The 21,369-nt window shown below is 37.9% G+C and overlaps 1 protein-coding gene and 1 long non-coding RNA gene across 3 annotated transcripts in view; one reads left to right on the top strand and one right to left on the bottom strand.

The window, feature by feature from the left end:
- Positions 1-21,369, bottom strand: part of fat4 (FAT atypical cadherin 4) — a 465,822-nt gene that overhangs the window by 145,310 nt on the left and 299,143 nt on the right. The gene's annotated exons all lie outside the window — the stretch shown is intronic.
- LOC138757610 (uncharacterized) lies at positions 559-18,232 on the top strand. Its single transcript, XR_011353741.1, has 2 exons — positions 559-711; positions 17,374-18,232. It is a non-coding gene; the product is annotated as an uncharacterized lncRNA (long non-coding RNA).

The following is a 21,369-nucleotide window of genomic DNA, read 5'->3' as shown; positions in this document are numbered from 1 at the left end:
TTTCCGGTATCCACTCTTGGAAGATAACAGATTACATCTCAGCCTTCTTTGCCTTCAGATATTCCAACTATTTTGAGATTATTCTTTCTACTATAATTTTTAAAATATCAACTTTCTCCAATAAGTTTTAATTCATAGAAACCAAAGCAGTAACAGAGTCCTCCTTAAGGTTTGTTCTTTCCACAATATGTTAAACTTCTTTACGGTCATCATGAATTCTTTCTTTTAATTTATCAACCCTTTGTGAAAGATTATTTATTAATTTGGTGAAATCAATTTTAGCTTGTATTTCTCCAGTTAAAAATTTAAAATTATTTTACATTGCATTTGCAAGTTTATCAATTTTAATCTAATTTTATCCTTTTTTTTCTTAAAAAACTTTGCCTTGCCTTTAAATTCTTCTTCTTTTGTGCTTGAAATTTCCTCTTCACTTGCAAAATTATTGAAATCATTTTCTATATCAGGAAAGTCTTCTACTTCAATAACTGGAGTGCTAGATTGGACCTTTAAGAGCAGTGAAGATTTTTTCCTTTTTTATTTTCACCCATAGCATGCATGCGCGACTCCTTGCGCATGCTCAATGTGGACTTACTCTTCCCGGCGGCACCATTTCTCTGCAGAGTTGCAGGGATGGCTCCATGAGATGGTCCCTATCCAGGGTTGTCTCTGGTGACTCCAGGAGAAACTTCAACGACTGGCTTCGCGGATAAAGTAGGTTCGCATTCTTTTTCTTTCCTTTCTTCACGTTTTTCTTTTGGAGTAGATTTTAATTTTTTTTCTTTTCTCGGTGGTATTTTATTCTTGTCTGAAGAGACTTTAGATTAACTTTAAAGTAACTTTAATAGTGTAAATTTTTCTTAGTAAGTTTTTTTTAAAATAAAATCCCCGGGAATCGTAAGGATGTGCTGCTTTCCCTACGGCATCATGTGACCTCCCCATTTATGAACAATTAGAGAAAAACAGTCTTCTCCACACGGCTTTGTGAATGGTAGATGATGCATCACAAGCCTAATGGAGTTTTTTGAGGCAGTGACAAAAGACATTGATGAAGGTAGGGCGGTAGATGTAATGTATATGGTTTTTACTAAGGTATATGACAAGATCCCCAATGTTAGACTCATTCAGAAAGTCATGTTGCTTGGGATCCATGGAACCTTGGCTGTGTGGATGAGGAATTGGCTGGCCTGCAGAAAAAAGAGGGGAGTACAAGATGGAATGTATTCTGCCTGGAGATCAGTGACTAGTGGGGTTCCACAGGGATCTGTTCTGGAACCTCTGCTCTTTGTAATTTTTATAAATGGCCTGAATGAAGAAGTAGCGGAATAGATCAGTAAGTTTGCAGATAATACAATGGTTAGAGGTGTTGTGGATAGGGTAGAAAGTTGTCGTAGATTACAACAGGATATAGATAGGATGCAGAGTTGGCCAATGAGTGGCAGATGGAATTCAATCCAGACAAGAGTGAAGTGAAGAACTCTGGAAGATTAAACTTGAAGGCAGAGTAGATGGTCAATGGCAGGGTTCTTAACAATGTGGAAGAACAGAGGGACCATGGGGTCCAAATCCATAGCTCTCTCAAAGTTGCCATGCAGGTAGATAGGGTAGTTAAAATGGTTAATGGCATGAGGTAATGCTGCAGTTCTATAAAACTCTGGTGAGACCACATTTGGAATATTGTGTTCAGTTTTGGTCATCTCATTACAGAAAGAATGTGAAAGCTATAGAGAGAGTGCAGAGATGATTTACCAGGATGACGCCTGGATTGGAAAAGGATCCTATGAGGCAAGGTTAACAGAGCAAGGGGTTTTTTCTTTGGAGTGAAGGATGAGAGGTAACTTACTAGAGGTTCACAAGATTATGAGAGGCATAGGTAGGGTGGACAGCAAGAACCTTTTTTCCTGAGGCAAGAGTAGCAAACCCCAGAGGTCATCTGTACATGATAAAGGGAGGTAAGTTTATGCAAGATGTTGGGGAAAGATTTTTACATAGAGAGAAGTGGGCTCTTGGAGTGATTTGCCAGGGTTGGTGGTGGATGCCGGTGCAATAGGGACTTTTAAAAGACTCTCTGACAGGCACACGGATTCCAAGAAAAATCGAGGGTTATAAGGTAGGGAAGATTTACTTTGTTGAGTCGGTTTCTCTCAGTTGGAACAACATCATAGGTCGAATTTTCTATGTTGTACATTCTAAAACTGGCTCTATCAAGAGCTTTATTCATGTGTCATTTTTTATATCAATTACATCCTTTACCTAAAGGAAAAAGCTACATTCAGTTTCTCTTGCAGAATTTCTGTATATGAAAGTATTTCAAAACATTATATGCTTGAATACAAGTTAAATACAATGTTTTTCAAAGTTAAAAAAGGATATCACTTCAGTTGGAAAGTTGCATTACCTTGTATTTTTTAAGTTGTTATTTGATTAAAAGGAAACAGGTAACAAAGCTTTATCTGTCAAGCTCATACAAGAATGGAAAATAAAAATTGATTGGAAATGATTAGACATGGTTACATATCTCTGAAAAATAGTCATTGGACTTAACTTCACAAACATGTTACAAATGGACTGAATAAAATTGTTGTTATCTTGGCAGGAAAAATGGTTACAGATTGCTGTTCATTATTTTGAAACAAGTCAAAAAATTAAAAAAAAAAGTTCTCATCTGCAAGTCAAACCACAATTTTTTGTTGTGGACGGGATTTTTTTCATAATTTTGCATTTTCATTCCATCAACATAATTCTTCTTTCTTTCCATGTTCACGGTGTTCACGAGAGAACTTGGAAAGTGGTTGTCAAAATGAAACTTTGACAATTGGATTATCAATTCTAAATTGAATCCTGTTGTCATTCAGTGTCCAATTTGCTGCATTTCAATGGTATCAAAAGCAATCAAAAATAGATTATTTTCTTTCTTTTATTAAAGTTTACTTTGGTGAAACTTATGCTGGAAAATCAACAAAAGATCAGATATCTGGCTGACAACCAGGTAGTCTTTACAGAACAGCACCTCTTAGTTAACAATGGATGGTATTTTTGCCAACTGTGTTATAAAAACAGCTTTTTAAAATGTCTCGATTGTGACTTAACCAAAGAGAAAAAAAGAACATAGAGGGAAGTATTTTTTTCACTTTATGCACTGCAGATGTGTTTTTCATCAAGCACTTTCTACTAAATAATTTTGCTCACAACCACAATGCTGACTATTGAAAACTACAACGACACCATGTGGAATATGTTCCCTAGTGTGCATGTCGAAGGAAATGGATGGCTCAGTCTTGAATTTGCTTTTGGCTTCAATTCGGGTCTCTTCTTGTGATTCCAATTTTCCATTTCATATGCATTATATTATGTAAATATCCTATATTGTTATTTCTTATTTGGATTAAATACAAACAAACATATAAATTTTTCACTAAGATTATGTAACAAAAATGTAATACTTTAATTTAGGGCCATGCATAATCCCTAAAAACAGATACATGAATTGCAAGGCAACATTGAACTGTGCCCATTGGTTGAAATGCAGCAAACATACTAACTTTGGCTGCCTGTTAATTATAATATCAGTGTACAGCTATTGTTAACTATGCTGTACATTTTAGCAGGGGCCAACATCATGACATCACATAAAGCACAGCTTAAAGCTAGATTGTACTATTTAAAAGCATGGTACACTGTGCTCAATGTTAACTGTCCTGTATGAGGGTTCTTGCTCTTCTACAAATGAAATTGATGAGGGAACATTTAAAATGGGACACATAGGACATGGCTCGAAAGCTTTTGGACACTGATGAAAAAAAAGGTGAACAGGAAGTCCTCTCGGCACTTACTCACAAAGAAGTGGGTGCAAATAACCATTGTGGTCAATGCAACAAGCAAAACTCTAAGGACTGGAGACTGATTTATATAATATGTAAGATCATCAAACTTCTTAAAATACTGTCTCAGTCCTTAGAGTTTTGCTTGTTGCATTGACCACAATGGTGACTAGACTATCAAATATTTTTCCCTACCAACTAAATCATCACCCTCAGGCACTGAACCACCTTTCCATTACACACCTTCCAACTATCTCTACTAATAGGGACTCTGCTTTTGTCCAGCACATAGCCCAACATCCCTCCATTTCAACAACAGAACCTGAAGCAACATCCATCTTACAAATGCGCATTTTGGAGTTCCAAGGGCCTGCGAGGCACCCGAGGCTTAACTTTTCATCCTTCAACCTCTAATCTGTGCCCAAATGTTTGTTCATCTGATTCAAAGCTGATCAGTTAGCACAACCATGAACTAAATTTCATTCTACTATCAAAGACCGAGAAAATTAGAATTTATAATGCAATGTGCACATCAGCATAAATCTTAAGCTAATTGAAAATCTTGCTTACATAATTAAACAGAATACTTGAAAAAAAGTGCAAAATTAGTACATTGTGTTATGAACTAATAAAATCTTATTAGTACTAAGGGAACAGCAACAGAAAATTCACCATAGTAAATCTTATCTCTAAACTTAACTATTACTTACCCCACTATGTGCAAATGTCTACGCATGTGTGGGTGGGTGTGTGTGTGTGTGTGTGTGTGTGTGTGTGTGTGTGTGTGTGTGTGTGTGTGTGTGTGTGTGTTGTGTGTGTGTGTGTGTGTGTGTGTGTGTGTGTATGTGTGTGATGCACTAAAGGGAAAAAAAAACTATAACAAAAGACCTTGTGGAAACACTGTGGGAAAAATGAATGGACTGACATCCATCTGGCAGCCTGACATTTGGGAGACTACAGACCCATGTAATTAGCTACCCTTGGTTTATATCCACATTAGCTGCATTTTATGAGATGCTCTTTTCACTGATCTCCTCAGGAAGGCACCCCATCCAACAAGTTTTTAAAAAATATACCTGCTCAATAAAACCTTACTCGTCTTTCTAAGCCAATAGAATCTGTATTCATAAGAAGCATAGAACCAAAAAACATTACAGCATAGAAAATAGGCCATTTGGCCCTTCTGGTCTGTGCTGAACTATTAATCTGCTTGGTCCCATTGACCTAGTTCCCGTTCCATATCCCTCCATACCCTTCCCATTCAAGTACCTGTTCAAATTTTTCAAAAATATTAAAATTGAGCCCACATTCACCACTTGAGCTGGCAGCTTGTTCCACACTCCCACTACTCTCTGTGTGAAGAAGTTTCCCCTTTCATCCTTAATCCATGTCCTCTGGTTTGTATCTCACCTGCAAGCATGTTTGATTTCGTGTATCATTTCCTGAATAACTTAATATTTGAGTTCATCATTGTGAGTGGGATTAATGCTGGAGAATGAAATTCTTCTAATTTCGGGCACAGTCAGTTATCTTCAAATTCTCCAGTCAGCCAGCTGAGTAGTTCACAAGATCACAAGATAAAGGAACAGAAGTAGGCCATTTGGCCCATCGAGTCTGTTCTGCAACTCTACCCTAAGATGAACTACACTCATATCTAGTTCCTAGTGCCAGCCTTTTCCCCATATTCCCTGATGCCATGACCATTTAGATGATTATCAATCTCCTGCTTAAACTCTCCTAGTGATTGGGCCTCCACCGCTGTATGTGACAATGAGTTTCACAAATCCACAACCCTCCGACTAAAGAAGTTTTTTCTCATTTCTGTTTGAACTGGTTAATTTCTAATTTTAAAACTTTGCCCTCTTGTCTTTGATTCATCCACCAAGGGAAACATCTTATCTACATCCACTCTGTCAAATTCTTTCAAAATGTTTCTATGAGATCCCCTATCAATCTTCTATACTCCAATGAATACAATCCAAGAGCTGCCAAACTTTCCTCATACGTAAGCTCTTGTATTCCAGGAATCATCCTAGTAAATCTCCTCTACACTCTCTCCAACAACATCAGATCCTTTCTAAGATAGGGGACCCAAAACTCCACACAGTACTCCAAATGAGATCTTGTAGCAGCTACTAAGGTAGAGCTACTAAAGTAATACAAACACACACGCCAGATTAGTTAACTCAAGACTGACTTTATTCAGGTTTTACAATGTTTTTTTATACCCCGCATGTTCTGGCTCCATGGGACAAGGCGGGACATTGCTATTGGAATGCTTTTGATCCACGAGACCGGCAGGCTTAAATTGATCCTTGTGAGTGACTTGCGCCTTCCAGCAGGATACTCAGCAGGACCATGCACTATTCCTCAGGACACAGTGCCACTCTGTTAGGTGAGTATTCACCTGTATGTTTATTTGTTCTGCGGCCCGCAGAACCATGCCAATGACGGTTCGCGACACTGGGCTGCGCGCTCACTCGGCCCGCTTCATGGCTGCTACAGTCTCATCAGTGCCCCACAGAGCCTCATCAATACCTCTTTACTCTTATACACTATTCCTCTTGAAATGAATGCCAACATAGCATTCGCTTTCTTCACTATCAATCCAACCTTGTCACCAACTTTTAGGTTTCCCTGCACAAAGACGCCCAGATCCTTTTACACTTAACCATATAACCACATAACCATTTACAGCATGGAAACAGGCCATGTTGGCCCTTCAAGTCCGTACCTGTTCACTTGAACTGAGGTTTGAATTTTCTCCCCTTCCAAATAGTCCTCTGCCTGTTTATTTCCACAACTAAAATGTAGAACTGAACACTTCTCAACATTGTATCTCATCTACCATTTTTTGCCCAGTCCTCTATATCCTTCTGCAACTTTTTGGTTTCTTCAGCACTTCCTGTTTGCTACCCATGTTGGTGTCATCTGCAAATTTGGCCACAAAACCATTCAATCCACAATCCAAATCATTAATATAAATTGTAAACAGTAGCAGCCCCAAGACTGACTTCTGCGGAACACCGCTAGTTACAGGCAGCCAACCTGAACAGGATCCCTTTATTTCAACCCTTTGCTGCCTGACTATCAGCCAATTTTTTATCCAATCTAATAGCGTCCCTGTAATTCCATGGGCTCTCATCTCATTAAACAGCCTCATGTGCGGCAACTTATTGAAAGCCTTTTGAAAATCCAAATAAACAATATCAACAGCCTACCCTTTGTCCATCCTACCTGAGATTTCTTCAAAAATTTCTAATAGGTTAGTCAGGCAGGATATACCCTTCAAAAAACCATGCTGACTTGGGCCTATCCTGTCCTGCATCTCTAGGTATTTCATAACCACGTCCTTGAGGATTGACTCTAATACCTTCTCAACCACTGATGTCAGATTAGTTGGCCTATAGTTTCCTTTTTTCTATCTCCTACCTTTCTTAAACAGCGGAAACACATTTGCACACTTCCAAACCTCTGGAATCGTGCCAGAGTCTATTGACTCTGGAAAGTCATCAGCAATGGGTCCACAATCTCAAAAGCTACCTCTTTTAGAACCCATGGGGCACCTCATCCAGACCAGGAGATTTATCAATCTTTAATCCATTCACCTTGCATAACACTATTTCTCTAGTAATCCTAACTGCATCTAATTCTACTCCCAGAAATCTCTGTATGTCAGGTATATTGCTTATATATTCCACAGTGAAGACTAATGTAAAATATTGATTAAGTTCTCCCCATTGTCTTCACTCTTCCTTGAAGTGATACATCAAACTCAAAAAAATATCTTTTACTGTGACAATTTTTATATTTCCTGCACCAGTCATCCAATGGGTTCTCTGGATCAGATAGGATTGCAAGTGAAATTACATTTTTTTGTACTGTGTGCCGATACATATTAGCAACTTGATGGGAATTTTCTCAAATACATTTTATATTTCTGGCAGATTTCTTGATTCTGATTAATTGGATATGAATTTAATTTTCTTGGAATAATAAATTGCCTGTTCATACATGTACATATTCAGTTTTTTAAAGATACAGCATTCTGTGAAAACGTATCAAAATTCTTATTTTTGTTCCACTGTTAGCAAAGAATAGTTCTTTTAGTTATCAAAAACCCCACCTAATACTGCAGACATTAAAAATAAACAGTGTTAGCACCTTGCCAAAACAGTTCATAAAGTTAATTTCTGCAGTATGGCATATTATTACGTGGATGAACATGGGAACAGTGTCTCCACCAATTGCCCAGAAATTAACATACAAGCACATACATTTTTTTGGCACAGAACATTGGCACTTTCTGTAATGGGAATAATTTATAGTATGAAGCATTCTATGTGGCATGTGCCTCATAAATTGAAAGAAAAAATTGATTACAAATACTTTGTCCTTTTGTGATATCACTACTGATTATTCACCTCTGCTTCTCTAATTTATGTGAGATATCAGGATTTTAAAGAAACTACTTATAAACTGGATTTCACCCTAATTTTGGGCATCATATATGTTTTCTACATATTGCTAAAGCTGGAGAACTTCCCCAGAAAGGTGGGAGGGCTTCTGACAACCCATCCTCTATCCCCACACAATGTTAGATCATTCTCACTTTATGAAACTGTGGTGGTGATTCTTCCCCTTTTAGAAATGATTGAACACAAGATGCTTGTGTAGAGATGGCAGCTGCTCACTGAGGTTTCAGCTGCTGCTTCCTTCACATGGTACTACCGGGAAGAGGATCAACTTGGTGAAAGTGCACACTCTGTGGCAGTTGATCAGGCATGGAGATGAAGGAACATTGGAAGCAAGAAAACTCCTGAAATTAAGGAAATTCCAGCTCTCATGGAGAGCATCTCATGAATCATGTTATGAGGGGAACAACTGCACCCATGATTGAAGTGGGTCTAGGCCACACTGTGAAATTAGGTCATTGGTGCACCGAGCATAACATCGCGCACACAGGAGTACAGGGCACAGATGTTGTGATTTGATTTACTGATGGCTGAAATGAAATGATCTGCAAATAACAATGAAGAAAATAAAAAATCAATCCTGATAAAAATTATATCCCAAAACTGGCCATTCAATTCCCAAACAATTCCATGCTTCTGTCAGAAAAGAATAGAAGAACAGACATGTTGATGATCTTTTCATGTGCCATCAATAGTATTTGGGAAATAAGTCCCATGTTAGGATGAATCAAGCTTTGAAATGCTTTGTTCAATTTCCCAGGGGCATAACCTCAATGTAACAGGACGCAAGGGCTTCAAAACCTGTGTAAAATGATTTTTACCTGCAATTTATGCACATAAACAGGAATGAGTGGGTCCAATTTCAGCACATGTATTTTATAATTTAAGACTATTAACTCAAAGGCTTGTCATTACCATCACTGTTTTCCTTTATGGAGATTAATTTTGGAACGTGATTTAAGATGTCATGTCTTCACATCCCACTTGTAGTTAATCTGATTGAAGCATATGGCTTCTCTGGTTTTTGTCCAGTTGTTTTTAAGATCAGCTTAAGAGGCAGCTATCTGCCACTGCTGGCACCTGTTGCTGATCGACCACTTGTAACAACAGCACAAAGGTATTTTTCAAACATCAATATCCCATTACAGTCATTGTTTGGGAACTGACTAAGCACTGCAATTTAACGTGGGGGCAAAATATCTGAACCAGGCTGCGAAAAGCTAAAATTCAGAATGCTGGAGCCAAGGAAACTATACTAGTGCTACTTGATGCATATTGTAACACAACTTAAAAATATAATAGAGAACCACAAAAAACTGGCCACCCCTGAAACATTGATTGAATTGCTTGTCTGACCTGCTGAGTTTCTTGAGCAATTACAAGTATTTGTTTTCTAAAGAATATTAATGTTCTCCACAGCACAAAGCATACATGACTAATTATAAACTACTCATTTTTAATGTTTGTATTGCAATCTTCAACAAATTACAGTGAGGAATTTATTCAAAGATTCTCCCACACCCTCACTTCATTGCAAAAAGTGATGGGCTGAGAAGAAACACCTGCCCTCAATGTTTTTTAAAGCAGCAAATGTAGTTGATAGCTTCCTTCAATCATGCTCAGACTGATGATTTTTCATGCATTACTCACTTACATCGTAAATAATCCCATATTTGCTTATTCGTTCATATAAATAAATAAACAAACATATGCATATTTCAATCACAGTTACATCATTAACTATGTGCTGATTAAACTTAAATATTGGAGGTAAAATATCTGTCAGGGTTGACCAACTGTTTCTCTGCACATGAAACAACTGTGACTACACTAACATGGATCCTATTCCATCAGAAAAGAAAATGGTAAGGTTACCAAACTCTTTTGGTATACAGCTAGACATTGCATTAAAGTAATTTATGCCACTGATTATTCATCTCTGCTTCTCTAATTTATAAATGAGCTTCCATGCAACACTCCAGGTGATATCAATGTAGGCTTTTATCCCCGGACATACAGCATGGAAACAGGTCCTTTGTCCCACATATGTGCACCATTTACCCTAATCCCATACTATTCCTATTTTCTCCAAATTCTCGTCAACTCTCTCAAAGTCAACCACAAGGGAGAATCTAAAAGTGGCCAATTAACCAATCAACCTGCACATCTTTGGAATGTGAGAGCAAACTGCAGGATATAGGATACAGTGTGCAAATTTCACACTGTAAAGAATTCACCCAGGTTTCTGGAACTGTGAAGCAGCAGCTCAATTGCCTATACCACTGTGTGATGCCTTATTGACACAATTTATACTGTCAATTCTTGCATTAAAGTTTGAGAATGTAGAAAACATCAAACTTTGTGATGGTAGATTTATAAGCTACTTTTGGAAACACTGGTACAGTATGTTTTCCCATATCCGAAAAGCTTGGGATAGGATGGTTTTTGGTTATTTCTGGTTAATGGAATGGCAGGCTTTTCGAGTATGAAATAATGTTTAATACATACCAACTTGATCTCTTCTTACAAAATAAAATAAATGCAACACCAAACAAAATGGCGCCAACAGAACAAGTCGGGTGATAAATTCTTTTTAGCCTTTGACATCATGTTGGCGCCGCAAAGGTTCGGTTAATGGATTATTTTGTTAAATGGAACTTCGGATAAGGGGAAACATACGGTATATTCCAAAATGGAAATTTTAACTCTGTCATCAATCATGAGGATTGATTTTTTAACATGTGGTCTTGGCACTGTAAAGATTCAGTTTCTAATTCTTGTGCAATTTTATAGAGGCTCATTCATGCAAATCCAGCTGTCAACAGTGAAGCAGAAGGGAATGTTCGGCAGCAAGAGCCTGTGGGGTGGAGACGCTGATGACTTTGCAGAGCTCAAAGTTAAAATATAAGATCTGCTTAGTAATGGGAAAATATGCTGGCAAATCTGAAGCAAATATAGAACATGCTGCAAAATCTAAGATTATGAGAGTGCTTGACAGGACAGATGCACTGAGGATTGTCTCCTCAGAAAATTGATAACTTGAGGGCATAGTTTCAGATTAAGAAGTCAGTTATTTAAACCTGAGATGAGGACAAATTTATTTTCTTGTTGGGTCATGATTCTTTGGAATTCTCTATTTCAAAGAGATTTGGCCAATCCTACTCCTGTTTCTTACATTCTTGTGTGATCAGAGAAGTAAGACCATGCTTAGAGTATTGTGCTTAGTTCTGGTCACCTCATTATAGGAAGGCTATGGAAGCTATGGAGAGAGTGCAGAGGAGATTTACTAGGATGTTGCCTGAATTGGGAAACAAATCTTATGAGGCAAGACAAATCAGAAGATGAAGATGAAGCTGGGACTTTTCACTTTGGAGGATAGAAGAGTGAGAGGAGACTTGATAGAGGTCTACTAGATTATGAGAAGAATAGGTAGGGGTAAATTTTTAACACATTGAGTTGTGGATGCCTAGAATGCCTTGTTGGGGATGATGGTGGAAGCTAAAACATTGGGAGCATTTAGGAAACTCTTAGACACATGATGAAAGAAAAATAAAGGGTAATGGGAGGATTATTGGGAGGGTTTTGTACTTTTTTTTAGGAAGGGATATATGGGTTGGCACAAAATCAAGGGCCAAAGGGCCTGTACTGTGCTGTTGTGTTCTATGCTCTTCGATGAAATTAAAAACTTGGAAAAAAAGTAGTTTTGTGGAGCACATCCCATCAACAGCTTTAATTTCATTGGCTGCTCTACCATGTCTGATCTGATCTTGGCCTTAGCTCCACCTCCTATCTGTTCCCCCTAACCTTTGATTCCCTTTCAGATCAAATATCATATATTTAAATATACTCAATAATTCAGCCTCCACAGCTTTCTGTGTTTCCAATAACACAGAATGTCAAAATAGCAAACCATTTTATACAGACATTGTGGAAGAACATCTTGCAATACACACCACCCACTAATGCAAGAAGGGAAGACATCTAGTACATACATGGGAATACTGCTGCAGGTGCACTGATGGGAAAATTGCTGTAATTGATACACTGCAAAACAAGGCATCGATCATCGGCATGGTCAAATTATGATTTCTGTATATATCCCTATCAAAGCTGTTGAAGAATCTCTAGGCAAGGAAAATGAAGGCAGAAGCAAAGTGTGGCTACCAGGTCCATCAGGTATCAGAGGCATTTCAAGTGTCTGTTATCACCTGCAATGAAGTTCTGAACTCCATCAGTCTTAATTTTGATCTCTGCCTGTGGATCTATTGTGATGGATATGGCATTCTGTTGCTGGACTTCTCTATTGGCCCACTGCCAGATATGCCTAATTGCCTGCTGCTTCTTTTGAGGATCACGGCAATTATTTGTGAATGTGCCAATGGAGAGTGGCAAAGTGCAGTGGCCATGTGTTCATGTCAAAACTTGAAAGTGAACTGGAAGTTACAGAAATTGATAGGAAATTGACAAGTAAAGTTTAACAGGCTCAGGTAGAATATGTAAGTAAAGGATGAAGAAAATTCAGAATGAGTAAAAACTGTCAAAGCTTAATGGTCTTTGTATGATGCATTTGCAATATGATAGATAAGTTGACAGAATAGACAAAAACATTTTAATGTAGTTTGATAGCTATCACTGAGATGTGGCTGCTGGATGAACAGGACTGGGTGCACAATATTCTAGGATGTTCCCAATAAAAAAGGCCAAAAGGAAAGGAGAGTGTTGTTAATCAGGGAAGGCATTAGAACAGTCCTATGTTGCGATATAGAGCAAAGTGGAAAATAATGCAGATTCAGTTGGGTTGAAATTACGTTTAATGGGGAAAGAAAACATTGTTGGCTGTGGTTAGAAGGCCTGCAAAATATGACCTCTCAATAGAACAAAGCAAAAATGGGGGAAATAGTTTGGGTATGTTGAAAGGAACTGCAATTGTCATTGGGATATTTTCATTGATATATTGATTGGATAAGTCAAACTGGCAAGGGTATCACTGAAGGAGATTTTGAGGAATGCATCAAGAATTGTTCCTCAGAGCAGTATGTTACAAAATCTGCATGGTAACAGGCTATTTGGTGATTTGTAATGGGATAGGATTAAGAGATTTGTGGCTAAAGATACCCTTGGAGGTTATGCCCACAATATGATAGAATTCAGATGCAGTTTGAGGGTGAACACCACAAGACCAATACCATTGACTTCAACCTAAATTTAGGGAATTATAATGATAAGGAGGTGAAGTTGTCCAAGGTGAACTTGTAAATAAACTGAGAGACAAATCAGAAGATGAAGTGGCAAATATTCAAACAGTTGGTTCATAATGCTCAGCATGAATTTATTCCAATTAGAGGAATTCCATAAGAAAGAGGCATAATCTGTGGTGAACAAAGGAGGTTAAGGATAATGTTAAAATGAAAAGCACTGCATACAGAGTGCCAAAGACCTGGAGAGAAGTAGGATCTAATAGCAAAAGTCTAAAAAGCTTATAAGAAGAAGGAAAATTAATTATGAGATAACATGTGTATGCAATATCAAAACAAAAATATGAGACTCTATGGATATATAAATAGGAGAAATGTGGCTCAGGTAAGTGTGGGAACAACACAGAATGAGGCTGGAGAATTAATAACATAAAACAAAGAAATGGAAGGGCTGCTGAATCAGTTTTCCATAGCAAACCTTACAAATATCCCCAAGATAACAAATGGGTTAATTTCAAATACCAGGGAGGTAAAAAAAAATCCTACACAAGGATTTAATAAGTATTACAGAAATTCACAAGTTTAAATGTAGTCTAATGGTCAGAATCTGAAGGCTTGTACAGAATGGTGCTGGAAGAAGTGGATCCATGTGCTCAAATTTTTCAAAATTTTCTCAGTTCTTAGTTGGCATTTGAAAATTGGAAAACAATCAGCGTGACTTCCTTGATCAAAACGGGGAAGACAATAGAAGATAAACTATAAGTCAGTTAGTTTAACACCTATTGTTGGCGAGATGCTCAAGTCAATCATCAAAGAGCAAATAACTAATAATTTATTAAAGCTGAATATAATGAAACTGAGTCAACATAGTTCTATTAAAGTAAATGTTTGACAAATTTCCTTGAATTCTTTGAGGATGTGTCAGGCAGGGTTCATAAGGAGGATAAGGTCATGAATTTTGAATTTCAAAAATGGCATTTAATGTGGTGCCCATTAGTGCTGATGTATTGAATTAGACCCCAAGGAATTGTAAGAAGGTTGTTAGCATGCTTTGAAAACAGAAAACAAAGGGTTAGAATATTTGATGAAGTTTAGAGGGATGAGTGAGGATCTCATTGAAACCTCTTGAGTATTGAAAGGACTAGATAGAATGGATGTGGAGACAATGTTTCCACCTCTGGGAGAGTCTAGAAACAGAGGGCACAGCCTCAGCATTAGAGAATATCCTTTTAGAACAGATGTGAGGAGATACAAAATTTCTTCAGCCAGAATGTGATGAATTTGTGGAATTTGTTGCCACAGATAGCTTGTTGAGGCTATGAGGAACTAACAACAAAAGAGGAGTTGAGGTCAGTATTTCTGAGAGACCAAGCACAGACTTGGAAACCATATTGCAGAACATCTACGATCTATTCACAATCACCATCCTGAGCTCCCAGTCTCATGCTATGTTAACTCCTTTTCTCATTCCCATACTGACCTGTCTGTCCTGGCCCTTCTCCACCAGCAGACTGAGGATCTATGCAAAGTATCCACTTGAGCAGCTGACAGCCCAATGGTATGAATATAGTAACAAGTCCCCATCTCTCCTCTGTGCTACTTCTACTTTCCTGCACTTCCCCTCTCTTTTTCCCTTTTATTGACCCATTCACACCTATCTCCCCACAGGTTCCTTGGGCTCTCTTCCCCCTTCAGTTCTATCAGGACACTCTTTATATCATCATTAGCACCTTCTCATCAGATTCCAGCAATGGCAGCCTTTTTCTCTGACTCCTCCCTGTATAACACTTTTTACTTCCCTGATCTTTGTTTTTCCTGCCTCTCTCTCCTTTTGTTTGGCATCTGCCAATCTACTGCCTTTACTCATGATGCTCATCTCTCCTTAATTCATCAATCCCACATGGAGCCTTATCATCCTTCCACCCTGTCCACTTTACACCAGCTTCTCTTCTCCATATTTTAAGTCTTGATGAAGTGTTTCGGCCCAAAACATCAAAAGTTATTTATCTCCCACTGATGCTGCAAGATCTGCTAATTTCCTTCAGCAAATTATGTTTCGCTTCAAATCAGTATAGATCAGTCATGATCAGATTGAATAGCAGGGCAGGGATGCCTTACTCCAACTCCTATTTTCTTGTGTTCTTGGTATGTGGGATTAGTCTACCATATGCATTCAAATGAAATAGCCACTTGGTAATTCTGAACTGTGATTACAGTTGAATCTCTCTCTCTCTCTCTCCTTCCCTCTCACTCATCCACCATCTTAAACGTTTGATAATATTTCTGAAAAAAGTTAGTGAGCAACAGTGAGCTTTACTAAGGTGTAATACCACCACTGATGTATGAACATTAAGCAATCCCTATTGAAAATAAACTCCCTTGACATGACATGGAGATTAACCTAATCTTTTTGCCTTATATTTTAGATGATAAGCAAGCAGCTGGTTGATGGGGTGTTGACTAATGTGACTGAGTTGCCTCACAACCAGGCCAGTTTCAGTTCCGTGGTAAAATACCAAATGAATGGATCTGTGGTGTGGATGAAGTCTGTGTACTTACAGTATTAGAGTGCTAAATGTAATTAAATAAATACAGCTTTCTCCCACGGAGAATGAATGATGGGAAAAAAAAAGAATTAGACTATATTGCTTTATCGCTTGCTTACTCTTGGGTTTTGAGAAATCTTTGTTTGGTGGCATCTGAACTTGGTTCAGGTCTACTCTGGTAAAATGCAGAACGAAAGCCACATACAGTGTGGCCTTTGTCATGTCAATTGTGAATGCCTCACATTTCATTCTTACTATGCAATCCTAAGTACAAATCAAACATTTTGTATCCCATTATCATAACCTTATATTGATACAAATAATATCCTTAAACACATCAGAAACATTGTCTATTCTATTCATTAGTGATTTCTTCATCATAATTATAATAAACAGGTAACTTCTATCTGGGTGAAAGATTTTAAAAAAATTACATTGATATTGAAGATCGCTCTTGCTAAATTAAAGTTGGAGGGTTAGATTTACATTATTAAACAGTCAAGAGCAAGAAACAAAATGCTGGTGTACTTTCTCATTTCAATTGCTCATTTAAAATTCAGCAGAATGAATTCAAAACAAGCAGTTAAAGTCCTTGTACAAACAAGGGGCTAAATGCTAGCACAATCCCTAGGCTGCTTGCTAATGAATAACATGCTTGAGAAAGCTTTCAACATTCGTTTTTAGTAGCATTCACAGACAGCTGAAATTAAAACAAGGGGAAATGTTTGGCTTCCACAAAAGCCATATAACTAAAATATTATGAAAAAGAATGATGCTGGTTTACATTCAATTGAGCATAAATATAACGATACAGTCAAAAAATTTTCCACAAAAAATTGAAAGCATTTGTCATGAAACTTAGAAGAAGCAGAGCAAAAATACAGGTTTAGTCTGTTCTATCTTGGATGTAATACAAAATTACTAGACTTTACTAAGCATATCCATTCCTTGTCCCCCAAAAATTATTATGTCATATAATACATTGAACTGATGAATATTTAGTTTGTTATAGATAGGACCCACAAAAAAATATATTGTAAGGGGATCAATTTTAGTTGGATTCTTAGCAGCAGGTTGGGGTTTCTTATGGTAGGTCCACTTTCAACACTGTTGAACACAAGGTTTCCTGTGTTATGCATCAGGCACGCAGATGACCCCAAAATGAAATTGATCTGTGCGACAAGTCATGATTTTCACTTTTGTTCTGTTTATTACAGATATTACACATTATGGAACTGTAAGAGTAAACAATATAATTTCAAATCAATCACCTAAAAAGTTGCCAAAGATGTATTTTGTTAGATTTCTATTAATTCTAATTTGGTTTGTACTTCTTTAGGTCTCATTTGAAGTTGACCTGATTGCAAATACTGTGCCAAGGCTGAAAACTTCACAAGAATAATGAAAACACTTTTAACCTACTCAATTTGGTCATATTAATAGAATAATTCCAAGTTCTTTAACTGGCTCGGCTTTCTGCTTCAGCAACTGCTTCGTTGCAAAAGCCTGACAACCAACCAAATAAATTTTTCACTCAATCTACATTGAGCCTTACACTGGGTCATTAGCTTGGATGACCAAATGGATGGTTGTGGCACACACATTCCAACCTGGATAAGAGCTGTTGTCCCAGCAAAGGTTATAAGTCAAACCTGTGAAAATCAGTATGTATCACTTTCAGCAAGAGATAAAAGGACAATAATAACTTGAAATTGTTCACTATGTTATGCACATTTTAAAGCTGTGCATCAGGGAGAAAGCATTGCTATTCCCGTAACTATGAATGGTTGAAAATGTTAACAATCTAATGGAAATATAATTCCCCCATTTAATAGCATCTTCAGTCATCATATTTTGTGGTTGCACTGTGTGCTAAATAGAAAACAGAATAGATTTAATGTGGATTCAAGAACTATTTTCCATCACTTGGTCAAATCATACACATTCAAAGATATGTTGTCCTTGGTTTACAAGTAGAATGTTGATTGTGAAATAAAACATAATCTGTGCAAATGGAGCAAATACCTATCATTTAATTATCAATATTAAATGTTAAACCCAGGAACAGCTGTGCATTGTCAACAATGTTTTTCAAGAACAACTTCCTGTTTGTTACATGATGGAAGTATAAATAAAGTTTGTGCTTTTTCCTCAGTACCATGTGAAAAGATCTTTTTGAATAAACATTGTAAGAAAGAGCTTTTTTTTTGAGTTTTCTTCTGATAGTTCACTTTAATTTTCAATTTTAAATGCTTATGGGTAACTATTAAAATTTATTTCAATGCTCTGTTGAACATTTTGAGTGGTTTTGTATCCAATCACCCTAAGCCCTCAATTTACAATACTTCACAAAATATTAAAGTTTTTTTCTAGAAGCCAGTGTCTTTACAGGATTGAAACAGTTGGAACATCCTCATTTTTTACTAATGATGCTTTTTTCATTCATTTCACCTAAAGATAAAAATTCTCATTGAGTTTCTACAATAATTTTCCTGGAGTTTGTTTGTTGAAAATTTACTTATGTGCATTTGCAATGCTTCTTCTTTTTCTCTGACGTGGATTAAACCATCTAAATGCAACCCACTTTACTACTGTTGATTTTAAGATAGTTCCTCTACTGGACATAAAAGCAGAAATAGGCTATTCAGCACATTGAATCTGTCCTGCCATTTAATCATGAGCTTGTGGCGGGATGAGCTACTCTACAAGCAAACCAAGTTACAGAGCTCAGGACTTGCAGGGAGCAGAGAACCCTGATGTACTGGGCGCAGTTCCAGCCCTTGGGGCTGACGTCATTTCCGTCCTGGGAATCGCAAGCGTCATCAGGAACTTGGAGATGTGAGCGCACACACGTGCGTGCGAGTTTTATTAAAATCAGTTGGTCTAGCTCATTTATGGATGCTGATGTGGTTTGTTCACTGCACCTCCTTGCGACTACAAGCTGATCCATTTTCTTACTCAGCCCCACTGCCTGACCTTCTCCCCATAAACTTTGATAGCATGGTTAATAGAGAACCTAACAATCTCTGCCTTATAACCCAATAAACTGTCCTCCACAACTTCCTGTGGCAATAAATTCCACAGATTTACCACCATTTAGGTGAAGAAATTCCTCTGCATCTCTGTTCTAAGCAGATGGCCTTCAATCCTGAGCTTCTACCTTCTTGTCCTGAACATTCCCACCATGGAAAACAACTTTCTACATCTAACCTGACAACGCCTTGCAACATTCAAAATATTTCAATGAGATCCCCCCCTTATAAGAGCTGTCAAACACTCCTCATTTGATAACCCTTTAATTCCCAGAATAATTTTGTGAACCTCCTCTAAACCCTCTCTAACGTCAGCACATCCTTTATTAAATGAGCAGCCCAAAACTGTTCACAATACTCCAAGTAAGCCCTTATAAAGTCTCAACATCACACACCTGCTCTTATATTCTATTCCTCTTGAAACTCATGCTGCCAGCATTGCATTTGCCTTCTTCACCACTAACTCAACATGCAAGTTTTCCTTAAGCCTATCCTGCATGAGGACGCCAGGTCCCTTTGCATCTGGGTGTTTTTAATTTTCTTCCTATTTAGAGAATAATCTGCCCATTTATTCTTTCTACCAAAGTGCATAACCATACACTTTCCGAAATTGTACTTTACTTGACACTTCTCTGTGCATTTTCCAAATCTGCAGCCTCCCTGGTTCCTCAACACTACCTGCTCTTCCGCCTACCTTCGGATCATTTTCAAACTTTGCCTCAAAGTCTTTAATTCCATAATATAAATCATCAATATACAACATAAAAAGGAGTGGCTCCGACTCCGAACCCTATGGAAGACCACTAGCAACTGGCAGCCAGCCAACCAGAATATGATCCCTATATTCTAACTCTGGCTCATACCAATCCGCCAATGCTCTACCCATGCTAGTTCCTGTTTCCTGTTATACCACGGCGTCCTATCTTCTCAGTAGCTTCATGTCCGGCACCTTGTTTAAGGCCTTCTGAATACCAAAACACACAACATCCACTACATCTCCTTTATCTAACCTGCTTGTCACTTCTTCAAAGAATTGCAATAGATTTGTCAAGCGAAAGTTTCCCTTACGGAAACCATGCTGGCTTTGGCCTATCATGTTTTCTTGTTCTTTATTTCACCATAAAATCAGCATGTGTTTCATGCATTGATTCTAGCTCAGGGTTTAAGTCACAGATTACTGTTCCAATAGTAACAACAGAGCTGGGACTCAACACCTCTCTCTGTAACTGGATTCTGGACTTCCTAATGGAAAGACCAGTCTGTCTGGGTCAGCAGCAGAATGACAAGCACAGTTACACTAAGCACTGGTGCACCTCAGGGCTTTGAGCTCAGCCCACTCCTGTTCATACTACTGACTCACAACAGCATTACCAGATCCAGTCCCAACAGTGTCATCAAGTTTGTAGATGACACAAGTAGTTGGTCTCATATAGTAACAATGATGAGAAGAGGTGGAAAATTTTGTGATATAGTACAAGAGTAACTGCCTGAGTCTCAACGTGGACAAGATGAAAGAGATGATCATGGACTTCAGCAGGACCAGGAATGACCACCCTCCACTACACATCAACAATTTTGTAGTGGAGAGAGTTGAGGGCACCAAGTTCCTTATAATTAACTAGTGACCTATCATGGACACTCAACATCTCCTCACTTGTCAAGAAGGCTCAACAGCGACTGCACTTCCTGAGTAGACTGTAGCGGGCAAGGCTACCAACCACCATTATATTAAACTTCTTTAGGAGCTCTATCGAGAGCATCCTGGCTGGCTTCATCACAGTGTGGCATGGTCACTGCAGAGAAATAGATCAGAGGTCAATCCACAGGACCATAAGTGTGGCAGAGTGGATCAATGGAGTCTCCCTCTCCTCTATTGATGTGATCTACTGGGATCGTTATCTGAAGAGGGCACACAAAATGATTGAAGGCTTCTTTCACACTGCACACACAATCTTTCAGCTGCTCCTGTCCAGAAAAAGATAGAGTAGAATCAGAGCCAATACCATCAGGCTGAGGAACAACTTCTTTCCAGAGGCAGTGAGAATGTTGATCAACCAAAAGAACTGCTCACATTAACCATCTGAGGCCTCATATTCATGAAACAACAATGTATTTAATTATTTATTTACATATACGAATACTTGTCCTGTTTGTGTATTGTTTATCTGTATTGTTGAGTCTATTTGTGTGCGTCTGCATGTTTTGCACTGAAGATCGGAGAACGCAGTTTCGTCAGGTTGTACTTGCGCAATCAGATGAAAATAAACTTGACTTGACAACTGTATTTATAATTTCTTATTCTA

The sequence above is a fragment of the Narcine bancroftii genome, chromosome 3, assembly GCF_036971445.1.
Source record: "Narcine bancroftii isolate sNarBan1 chromosome 3, sNarBan1.hap1, whole genome shotgun sequence".
NCBI lineage: Eukaryota > Metazoa > Chordata > Chondrichthyes > Torpediniformes > Narcinidae > Narcine > Narcine bancroftii.
This window is presented reverse-complemented; position numbering and strand designations above follow the sequence as displayed.